This window comes from Dendrobium catenatum, unplaced genomic scaffold (genome assembly GCF_001605985.2).
Source record: "Dendrobium catenatum unplaced genomic scaffold, ASM160598v2 fragScaff_scaffold_793, whole genome shotgun sequence".
NCBI classification, from domain to species: Eukaryota; Viridiplantae; Streptophyta; class Magnoliopsida; order Asparagales; family Orchidaceae; genus Dendrobium; species Dendrobium catenatum.
Genome location: NW_021319255.1, coordinates 895,668 through 907,951, shown reverse-complemented (window position 1 = coordinate 907,951; position 12,284 = coordinate 895,668).

The following is a 12,284-nucleotide window of genomic DNA, read 5'->3' as shown; positions in this document are numbered from 1 at the left end:
GATGGATTATAGGGTATATCCAATAGGCATAAAGCCTTATGTTAGCTAAGGTGGATTCAGATATATCCACTTAGACAAATACCAACCCAGGTCTACAAGGTATTCTTGGACGAAGCAACCCATGGTTGCAGACAAGGTGCCTTCTGTCAGGTTGGGTCGACTACCTCCTCTGACTAAGTAGACCAGGGAACATGACAGCCCGGGACGACGGAACTATGGGATCTTGATCGGGCTCGTCTTCATTCCCCCCACCATCAGTTTTAAGTTTGTGGTGATAAACTCTAAATTTCAAATCATTCAAATTCAAAATTTAAACCCTAAAATTATTGCTATTATACGATAGGTTCATAACCTATGTGACATCCTTAACGACTAGCCTTAATCGAAAGTTCTCTTTCGTTATCGGGAGGGGTAATTAACTATAGGGGCTTGCGCCTATAGGAAACCAAAACTCATATCAAAAAGTCCTCACTAAATGAGGGCGAAATATCTGGGTAGTGTCTTATTTAAAACCCAATCTGTCTTCTGAAAATTTCCCCGGAACCTAATCTCGTTAAAACTTTCTACCGTCATCGTCACACTTAACAGAAAAATAAACCGATGGCGTAGAGAGGCCGGGATCAATAAAATGGAATTTTCGGAGCCCACAGAGCATTATTCAATTGAATGAGCATTTTTAGATTTCTTCAATTGCGATCATACCTAATATTGTGCTTGGTTACTTATCTCTCTTATTCCCAATTTTTTTCTCTCCTATATGTCAAATTTAGCCTCGTCTCTCTCTTGTTTTCCATCTCCAATCTTTCTCTGATTGAATACTGATATATCATAAAAAAGTAATCTTGATTGAACACGAATCTCAAAACAAAGTTGAATTGGAAAATTCCAAAAGTAAATTCGGGACCATCTGAACTCTGATTTCAACAAAGTTCTAGTCGAATTGAAAGTCTATAAAGTCTTGAAATGGAGAACCCAAGTACACTAAATTCGATCAAATTCGAGCCCAAATGGGTCCAAATCAAGGACCCAAAGCACATTTGGAAGGTTCAAACTATAAATTGGACAATCAAATGATTTCCAAAGGTGGCATGTTTATAGTAGAATCGAGTGGCTCGACGAGACGAATCCAACGAGCCCAAGATTGTCAATTTTTGACATTATTAAGACACTCAAATACTTGATAAACGGTCCCTGATCAAGGGAGTTAATATCGGTTGTCCATTGGAAACACTCTCAACTTGCCCTTAATCTTCTCTAAATTTATTATTCATGCCACTCCAAAAAAAATTATAAATAGATCTCTCATTCTTCATTGAGTAGGGGACCAAATAAGGAAGATGAATGAAAGAAGAGATGAGAGGAAGAGAAATCTAAGATTTCTCTTATCACCAAACTCCTCCTCGACCACCGCCCAGCCACCGACTGTCGCCAAACTTTCGTCTGGCCACCAACTGTCGTCGGACTTATGCCTGACAGTCTAGCCACCGATTATTGTCACACTTCCGCCCGGCCACCAACTAACGTCAGATTTATGCCCGGCCACTCACTGTCGTCGTACTTTCTCTCGGCCACCAACTGTCGCCGAACTTATACCCGGCCATTGATTATTGACTTCAATTTGGTTACCAATTGACGCTGGATTTATGCCCGGCCACTAACTGACGCTGGATTTATGCCTGACCATCAACTTTTGCTGGACTTTCATTCGTCCACCAATTGATGCCGGATTTACCCCCTGCCCTCAACTTTCGCCAGGCTTTTGCCAGTTTTCATCCGGCCACCAACTATTGTTGGACTTATGCCCGGCCACCGATTTTCGCTAGATTTCCTCCTAACCACTTCCGCCAACTACGGTCTCTCTGACCTCTGCCGCCTGCTAATTTCGATCACTTCAACTGCCATCTCCAAACTATGATCTCTCTAATCTCTATTACCCGACAACGGTCTTGCTAACCTCTATTGCCCGCCAACTATAATCTTTTTAACCTCCATTACCTGACTATGGTCCTTCTGACCAGCGTCACCCAACTACTGTCCTTTTGATCTACATCGCTCGTCGATTATTGTTCTGCCGACCAAGCGAACATATCAACATTGATTCTTCCAACTCACATCATGTAATGCACTCTATATGATGTATATTGGCTACATTGAGCCAAGGCCTTCCCCATAAGGAAGGGTCTTATTTGTAATCAACTACAAACATTAGTGAATTCATTCAAACTAGGGCAGACTCGTGGTTTTTCCCCCTTTTAAGGGTTTTTCACTTAAAAATTTTGGTTTCTCTTATGAATGTTATACCTTTATCTTTCATCTATTTGTGTGATGGATATTTGTACAAAGCTAAGACGTTAAAATTTATATTTCTCTATCGTCGTGAATATTCCAAGACACAACAAAAAGCATTCCCTTTTACACCTATGCCTAATCAACGCCCCATCTTTTTTATCTACCAAATTTAGTCATAAGCCTAACTCATCAATTTTCTCATCTAACTCTCTTCTCAAGGTTACTTTATCGTAATATCTTATATCACAATAGCCTAAAGAAATTAAGCCACCCTCTTCTCTTTCTACTCTCCCTTTACTCTAGCCTCGTTTCTCACTTTCATCTTACTCATTCTATCAACCCTCTCTCTTTATTTGTAAATGAGACTACACTTTTTCCTCATAACAATAAACAAAAAATATCATATTCTTCTCTTTATATCTCTCTCTATATAAAACAAGAAAGCTATAATTCTCTCTTGCATTTTTTTTCTCCAAAATCTTAACCCAAAATCCATTCTGAAATCCCAATCCTTAAATTAGTCCCAAACCCTCACCCAACCCATCTACATCTCCACCTTCACCAAAAGAAGATGCCTATGGATTTTTCACCTCCATATCCATACCACATTATTTGGTATTTGTGTAGGTTCAAAGAGGAGACATTCTGTTATCCTCTTTGGATCCTCCATTGAGGACATCACTATCATTTTGTCTAGATTCCCTTGGAGCTAGAAATCTTAAGTTCATGAAAATTGCGACAAGGAGATTAGATACCGATAACATTGAAGGGGATCTCCACTGAAGCATTGGTTCAATTGTGCTTCTCATAAAAAATAATTTCGACTTGATTAAATACAATAATTTGAATTGTTGTTGTTAAAGTCTATTCATATGTTTTAAGATCCAAGTTTTGGAAAATTCATAGAAAAATTATGAAATGAGTTTTTTATGCAAACATAATATACTTAAATTACCTACTAAACCTAGACCGATATGGAGTAATCCTACTTGATTTTTGGAATATCAATATTAGGTGAGAGTTTTAAAGTTCTATTTTATCAAAATAGCCTACTAGAAGTCCACTAAAATCATTTTGTCAATACGATCATTGATTCTATTTTATGAAGTTAATTGGGATTTAAAGAAATATATGCTCGACTGAATTATGTGCATCAATAAGTTTCTTTAGTCAACAAGTAATTTACCATTACACATATGATATTATGCTAGATTTTATTCATGACTATGTTTGCCTATGTGATTGGTAGAGAATGAAAAATTATGTCAAATTATTAGTAAGGCGATTCAAAGGGGTTGAAAATCTAGAACAAAATGTTACAATCAATGAAAATCAGCCTATAATTATTGAGAATGATGTGAAAAAATAATAATAACTAATTTGAATATTCCTACATATTTATATGGAATTTTGTAACCAAATAATATACATGCCAGATGAAAATTGTGAAAATTTATGTGATCAAAAGTTGTTTGAAATTGATTAGAAATAAATTAAAATTAATCCTAGAATAAATTTAGATAAATAGTTTTTTTAACTAGCTTCACTTGCAATATCTCAGTGTTCATTTTGCCAATGTGAAATTGTTAGGATCAATTTGAAGGCTTTGGCTAGGGGTTATTGTTGAATTGGATAGGTTAGGTCCTCCACTTCTTCAAATATGGTCTGAAATGAAAGAAAAATTGCAGCAAATGATGAATTTGTAATAAGGAAATTTTTTGTAACTAAATATCTGAATAAGATGTGGAGATCTGGCAAGTAGAAGTTGAAGGATTAAAGAATCATGAATAATTATGTCTAAATTTATTAGTGAACTTAAGCTAATGAATCATTGATAATATGTCTAAATTTATTAATGAACTTAAGCAAAAGATGTCAATTAAAATGCAGCTCAATAACTGAGAACTTGAGACAAGGACATCATAATTTTATCATCATTTCTCATGGAACATTAGAATACAACCCAAAACTTCTAGAGCTTACCTTTTTGTATTAAACTCTAAAATTTCTAGTCTAAAAATAAAAAATAAAAAAACCTATTGTCATCCAAACTTTAATTCGAATAATTATAAAGGTAATTCTACTAAAAAAATCATAAAATAATAATATTATATGTTTTAGATGCCAAAATAAAGACCATATGTCTAAGCAATGACCACAAAAAACATTAACCTTGGACATAGAAAATGAGGATTGTTGCGGGCTAGAATATACGCGGCGGTAGAGTTAGAAAATTTTCGTCTGAGCGTTGTACGAATATCTAGCACACACAAACAGAAGATAAAAGAACACTAGGATTTTTAAGTGGAAAACCCGGAAGAGGGAAAAAGCCACGGGGCCACGCCCAGTTGAAATAATTCCACTAGTGTTTGTTTCAAATACAAAGTCTGATTCGTCTCACAAGTTGAGACAATCAGTTTACAAATCAGCTTCTAACAAAGTTACAAAGTTCTGCAAAATCCCGCCGTTTCCCGAAAATCCGGCAGAGTTCCGGCGTATTCAGGCGGCGGGAAGAGCTCCGGTGGTGGTCGAGGAGGAGAGAATTCTCCCTTTCCCCTTTCTCTTCTTCTTTCCTTCTTCTTCTCTCTCTTCACTTGAGTCCCATTTGTGTAGAATGAGGGCTCTATTTATAATTTTTCTGGAGTGACATAGCTCGTAAATAGGTGTGAGATCATGGGCGAATAGGGAGTGGTCGAATTGACGGCCGATATTGAACCCTTCGATCGTGCACCGTTCGTTGGACATTTGGAGGCCTTAATGATGTCAGAATTCGGCGATCTTGGGCTCGTTAGATTCGTCTCGTTGAGCCGTTCGATTCGAGTATAAGCTCGTTAAAATCGGAGACCGTTTGGTAACTCAAATTGTGGTTTGAACCTTCCAACAGCGCTTCGGGTCCTTGATTTGGACCCATTTGGGCTCGGATTAGGTTGAATTTGGTGTCGTTGGGTTCGTGTTTCCGAGACACTCAGTTTGACTGTAAGCTCGCTGAAATCGGAGTTCAGGTGCTCCCGGATTTAATTTTTCAAGTTTCCGGTTTGATTTTTGCCTCGAGATTCGTGCCCGATCAAGATAATTTTTTAAGAATATATCAAGGATTTATTATATTTAGATGATAAGGAAATGTGAAATTTGAAGATAATAATTCTTTAATTGAAGAAGATGAGAAAGAATTTGAAAATCGAAGCATAGGAATAATGAGATGTGTTTATCTGCTTTTATGATTATCTCTAAATTATAAATGAATTATATTAATTTTTTAAGGTTCCATAAGCGGATCGTGTATCTAATTAGTTTCCACAAAAAGGATTATTCTTCGACAAAAAATGATAATATACTAGATTAAATAATGAGATGATTGAGAAATTTTAAATATAATAATTCTAAAAAAAATGAAAAATAATAGGATGCCTTTATCTACTGTGTCTGGGAACGGCCGGAGAAGATCTACTATTTTTCATAAATTTGCAACATGCCTTGTCCTATGATGAAATATTAAACTTTTTCATCGGTGAAATTTATTATATAAGCATTGTTTCTTGAGTTGCATTAGCAAAGTTAAAATTAACTTTTGAAACACATCCTAATCCCTTTAACTTAGCTTGGGTTAATAAAGCCTTTCTTCTTTATATTAAGTCATGTTTTATGTCAGTTCAATTAAAAAGCTACAGAAATAAAATTTGGGGTGATGTTTTACTTGGAAGTTAATATATTACTTGGGAGGCCATGGTTTTATGATTTGAATATTATTCGTAATGGGTAACAGAGTCGTATCTTTTAAAACTCAATGGGTTGCGTTAGAAAAAATCTATCAAAATCATATGAAAATATTTATAAGCTTATTCTGAAATCTAAGATTTATCAAAAGGTAAAGGAGTGAAAATTAAGAAATTCATGCAAATCTTGAGGCTAACTACATTTATTAAAAAGGGAAAGGATATGAAAATTTTGATATTTTATGGTTTAGGATTGTGTCTTGTACTCTGTTCAGCTACTTATCTCTTTCATTATTGATTTTCAATGTATTTGATACCCACTGACCTCTTCACTATTTTTTGTCATCTCCAACCTCTGCCCTATTTGAAACCATTTCGTGTCACGCCTCCAAATCCTAATCAAAGTGCTCTATGTTCTCTCTCCAAAAAATGTAACCAAACCCTAACCAACTCATCAATTCTTTCTCTTAATTCTCTACTCATGGATACACTCTACTGCTCCTTTCTTCTGCCTCTGTCAAAATAACTTCAATCTCAAGCCGTCTTTCTCATAAATTGTCAGAGCCTAAAGATATTGAGCCACCCTCTTCTCTCCTTGTTGATTCCCAGCCTCTTTATCTTATGATGTCTCTCCGCTAATCTCTGCACCCTCTCTTCTCACTCATTTGAGCAACCCCATCTCTCTATCAGAGACAATTCTCTCCCCTCAAAATTCAAAACAAAAAATTGCCTCATATCTACCATTCTTCCTCTGAAATTCTAATCCTAAATTCATTCTGAACCCAACTCTTCTAAATCTCCACTATCATCTTAAAAGAAGATTCCTACTGTGATAGGAAACACTTATAGATCTCAAGTATTTTCTATCAATCTTCGGAAAACAACGAGAATTCTTCACAAAAATCCGCACAAAATCACAAAAACAGTAGATAATTTGTATTATTTGATGAAAGGAACACGGAAAAAAAGCAATATACAAGTGATCCCTAATTAGAGAGGAGGATTGTCTCTCCCAAATCTCTAGACAAGAGAGTCTAGAGCCCAAGCACCAAGAAACCCTAATTCCCAATCAATCAAAACATAACCTCTCCCTAATCCCCTCATGCACTTTAATACAAACACTTTCCTAAACTAATTTCCCTCGCAAAACACTAACCTCTCCCCCTCTATTCAAATTTGAACATCACATAGATAGGCGGGCCCCATCTTGTTTGGCGAAACCAGAGAGGGGGGCGGCCCTGTTCCGCCTCATGTAATGAAATTGAGTCGGCCCCTTGGCCGGCTGGGCCAGCTCTATGTGAACCGGCGTAGCAATACCGCCCTCCCAAAGAATCACCTTGTTCTCAAGGTGAAAATCCGGAAACTGCTGTTTCGTCGTCTTGTATGGCTCCCACGTGGCCTCGTAGTCTGGTAGGTTCTTCCACTGGATCAACACTTTCTTAGTTCCATCTTCTTTTTGGCGAACTCCCATCAGCTCTAAGGGTTTCAGAACCACCTCTAAATCCTCAGTGAGTGTCGCAGGTAGCTCGGGGTTGGCAGTGTAGTCACCAATGGCCTTCCTCAATTGCGAGACATGAAAAACTGGGTGTATCATCGCCGATGGTGGTAATTTTAGTCGATATGCCACTGCCCTGATTTTCTCCAGCACTTCATAAGGCCCCTAGTACCTTGGAGCCAGCTTTTCATTCCTCTTGTTAGCAACTGTCTTCTGCCTATATGGTCGGAGCTTCAAAAACACATTCTCTCCCACTTCAAATTAGATGTCCTTCCTATGCCCATCCACTTGTTTCTTTATGATTTGCTGAGCTCTTAGTAAATGCCTCTTCAACTCCTCTTGCACTCGATCCCTGTCCTCTAAGTATTCCTCTATTGAAGACACGGGAGTATTGTTGCTCCCAAAATGCACCAAGTGTGGGGGATCCCGCCCATACAGCACCTTGAATGGGGTCATCTGTGAAGTAGAATAAAAGGATGTGTTGTACCAGTACTCCGCCCATGATAGTCATTTAGCCCATAGCTTGGGTGTCTCTGACACAAAGCATCTCAAGTACGTCTCCAAGCTCCTGTTGATTACCTCCTTCTGGCCTTCCGTTTGTGCGTGGTAAGCTGTACTCCTCTTCAGAACTGTCTCCTACAGCCTGAACAACTCTCTCCAAAAATGGCTGAGGAATACCTTGTCTCTGTCTGATATTATCGCCTCGGGTACTCCATGTAACTTGACCACCTCCCTGATGAAGGCTGAAGCCACTGCCACTGCTGTGTAGGGGTGTCGGAGGGGATTGAAGTGCGCATACTTGCTCAACCTGTCCACCACCACTAAGATCACTGTGAACCCTTCTGAACGGGGCAACCCATCTATAGAGTCCATGGAGATCTCCTCCCTCACTCTTCCTGGTAGAGCTAACGGTTGCAGTAATCCTCCTTGTGACATAGCCAGGTACTTATTCCATTGGCAGATCTCACATCCGGCTATCATCTCCTCTACATCTTTACCCATCTCTTTCTTGTGCAATTTTGCCGTTAGCCTCCTGTATGTCTTCTGTATGCTTGAATGCCCCCCACTGCGCTTCCATGAAACTCCTAGAGTAAGTTTGGGATGTGGATCGAGGCATGGGGCATCACAAATCTCCCTTGGTATAGCAGTTTGTCTCCCTCCATTGAATATCCTGGGTGTCTATCCCCTTCTTTCAGTAACTATGTCCTGATCTTTTCCAAACCTTTATCTCTAGCACTTTCCTCTCTAATGGCCTCCCAGTTAAGCATCAGAGGAACAGATAGTGCCACGGCCTGCAACTCCGTCATGCATCTGGACAAGGCATCTGCTGCCTTGTTCTCCACTCCTGACCTATACTAAATCTCAAAGTCGTACCCAAGCAACTTGGACAGCCACCTTTGATATTCCTCTGTCACCATTCGTTGTTCCAACAGATATTTCAAATTGCGCTGATCTGTCCTGACAACGAAATGTCTCCCAAGTAAGTAGGGTCGCCACTTTTGGATGGACAAAACGATATCCATGAATTCTCTCTCATAGACTGACTTCATCCTAGCTCTAGCAGTCAAAAACCTGGCTGAAATAGGCAATGGGTCTACGATTCTGCATCAGCACTGCACCAAGCCTGTATCCGGACGAATCCATCTCCACAATGAAGGTCTGAGTGAAATCTGGACCGGCACCATAGTCTTCACCTTCTTCAAGCTCTCAAATGCTGATGTGGCCTCTTCCCCCCATAGGAACCCGTCCTTCTTCAATTGTTCAGTGAGCAGCCATGTTATAGAGCTGTATCCCTTCACGAATCTCCTATAGTAACCCGTCAGTCCTAGGAATCCCCTCAATTCCTTCAGATTTTTCGGCACTTGCCACCTTTTCATTGCTTCAATTTTGATTTGATCTGCTGCAACTCCCTCTTTTGACATCACATGGCCCAAGTACTCTACACTGGCTTGTGCAAAACAACATTTCTTCAAATTAGCCATCAACTGGTGCTCCTGCAGTAGCTGTAACACCCTCTTCAAATTCTCCCAGTGCTCCTCTTCTATCCTGCTGTAGACCAGGATGTCGTCAAAGAAAACCCGTACAAATTGTCTGAGATAATGTTTGAAAACCTTATTCATAAGGGCCTGGAAAGTAGCTGGAGCATTAGTGAGGACAAATGACATCACCAAGAACTCATAATGTCCTTCATGAGTTCTAAAGGCCATTTTCAGTATATCCTCCTTCATTGATCTGATGGTAACCCGATTTCAAGTCTATCTTACTGAAGATCACGGTCCCACTCAATTCATTTAGCAGCTTGTCAATGACTGGTATAGGAAACTTGTCAGGTACAGTTTTCTTCTTGAGTGTTCTGTAGTCCACACAAAAACGCTAGCTGACATCCTTCTTTTTCACCAACAGAACAGGGTTAGAAAAGGGACTGATGCTGGGTCGGATGATCTCTGCTTCCAGCATCTCTATAATCAACCTTTCTATTTCATCCTTCTGGAACTGAGGGTAGCGATAAGGTCGTACACTGATGGTTGACACTCCTTCCTTCAGCACGATGGCATGCTTCTGCTCCCTCTGTGGTGGCAATCCCTGAGGTGGCTGAAACACCTCTTGGAACTGCTGAATCAACGGCTGAATGGAAAGGGGTATGTCTCCTCCCTCCTTCAATCTCGCTCCCTCCAAACTGTGCAGCTCCACCAAAATCCCTCTGCCTGCCAACTGAATATCCCTCACCATCTTTTTAAGAGAAACCAGGGATTTGAAAAGCCCTGCATCTCCCTTAATCACTATCTTCCTTCCATCCACCATCAACTACATCGTGAGTGCTCCCCAATTCACTTTGGTGTCTCCCAAAGTTTGCAGCCATTTCATCCCCAAGATGACGTCTGTGCTCCCAAGCTCTAGTGGAAGAAAGTTTTCCCTCACCTGTATCTCCTGGATCGTCAGTCGCACTCCTCTACAAATCCCTTGGTTTTTCTCCACCTTCCCCATACCCATCATCACTTTGTAACAACCGGTGTCCACCAATCTCACTTCCAGTTGGTCGACGACCTGTATGGAAATAAAATTGTGAGTAGCCCCACTATCAATCAGCATCACAACCTCCCGGTCCTCTATCTCTCCCTTCACCTTCATAGTGTGATTCGTAGTGAACCCTACAACTGAGTTTAGGGAGACCTCAGCCAGATCCAAGTGTAGCTTCTCCTCCATCTCCTCCTCACCTCCCTCCTCAGTTTCCTCATCATCGCAGACGGTGAGAACCTGAAGAGTTCAATCCTTGCATCGATGTCCTGGTGTGTACTTTTCATCGCATCGAAAGCACAACCCCTTAGCCCTCTTCTCCTGCATCTCTTTCTCTGTTAGCCACTTGAAGTTTCCCCCATTTCCTCCTCCTATCTTCTCCTTAGTAGCCTCTCGATTCCCTCCTGTTGCAGGACCTTTAGGTGCGAGATGAGTAGTCTTCATCCTTTACGTGCCCCCGGTGCTGTTACTCCTGGCTCCCTTCTCCAAATTCGTTTGATTTTCCACCAGTTGGGCCAACTTCATGGCCTCCCCTAAGTCACGGGGCATCAACACCTTCACTGTTGCTCGGATCTCCGCCTTAAACCCTTTTATGAAATTCCCTTCCAACATTGTATCTGAAAGTCGCTCCTCCCTGCTAGCTAGGCGCTCAAACTGCTCCCGGTAATCTGCTACTGATCCCTCCTGTGTCAAAGCAAAGAACTGCTCATAGAAGTCTCCTCCCCAATCGGTTTGAAAATGCTCTATTATGCAGTCTTTAAATTCCCTCCAGTTCTTGATCGGCCTCCGTTGGTCTCTCCACTGAAACCACGATAGGGCTTTTCCTTCCAAGCACAATCCCGCTGCTGTCAGCTTCTCTCTACGGATTTCAAAATTCTTATTTTTTCCTTCCACCCCTTTTGTCACTGAAGCCGCTATTTGATTTTGAATCTCTAACATTTTTTTCATCATATCTCGGAGGTCGGCGACTTGTCCTTCCATGGAAGAAATCCTTTTCTCCACCATCGTTTTGATTTGATTCATCTCTCATTCAAATCTTTCCTTCAATGCATCCATCTTTTTTGGCCGCCATGGAAGAAATCTTTTCCTCCAATCTTTTGTTGTCTGGAACAAGCAGTGTGAATCATTACATTTTCATTCCAAGGTGAATCCCGAGCACATCCTATGAAATTTATAATACCTTTAGGAATGACCTGAGAGAAAGAGAGGTAGTATAATAGGAAAGTGATTTAGAAGACATTGAGGATTTGGTGGCAGTTGATTGAGGGTTACAGAACTATGATAGATTAAGGAGGATGGTAAAGAACTTTGATAATAAGGAACAAAGATTAGAGAAGAGAGCATATAACGAACAAGATAGAATTGGAATAAAGGGTTAGGAATTTAATTGTGTCAAGTACAGCTGTTGCTAATTTTGATTTTATAATTCTTAATATTATCACATATTACTAGGCTCTTATTGATATTTTTCCCAGGCTTCTAATAAGGAATTGATACTAAAGGAAAACAATACGAAAAATGAAAATGATAAATTGCATGTGGACCTCCGAAAAGAGCACCGCGCGAACGGGTCGATTGGAAGGACAGATTGGATCGTGCATACGACTAACCATTGAGGATAGAGGCTTTCACCAACACACCTCGATGGGTGGCAATATACACGACCTAGTCACGGGTTTCCCCCACCCGATACAAAGGCTCGAATGGGGTTTAGTAGATGTGGGGCCAAGTTTCCCACGGGCGCAAGCCCCCGTGGTTAATTACATCCCAGG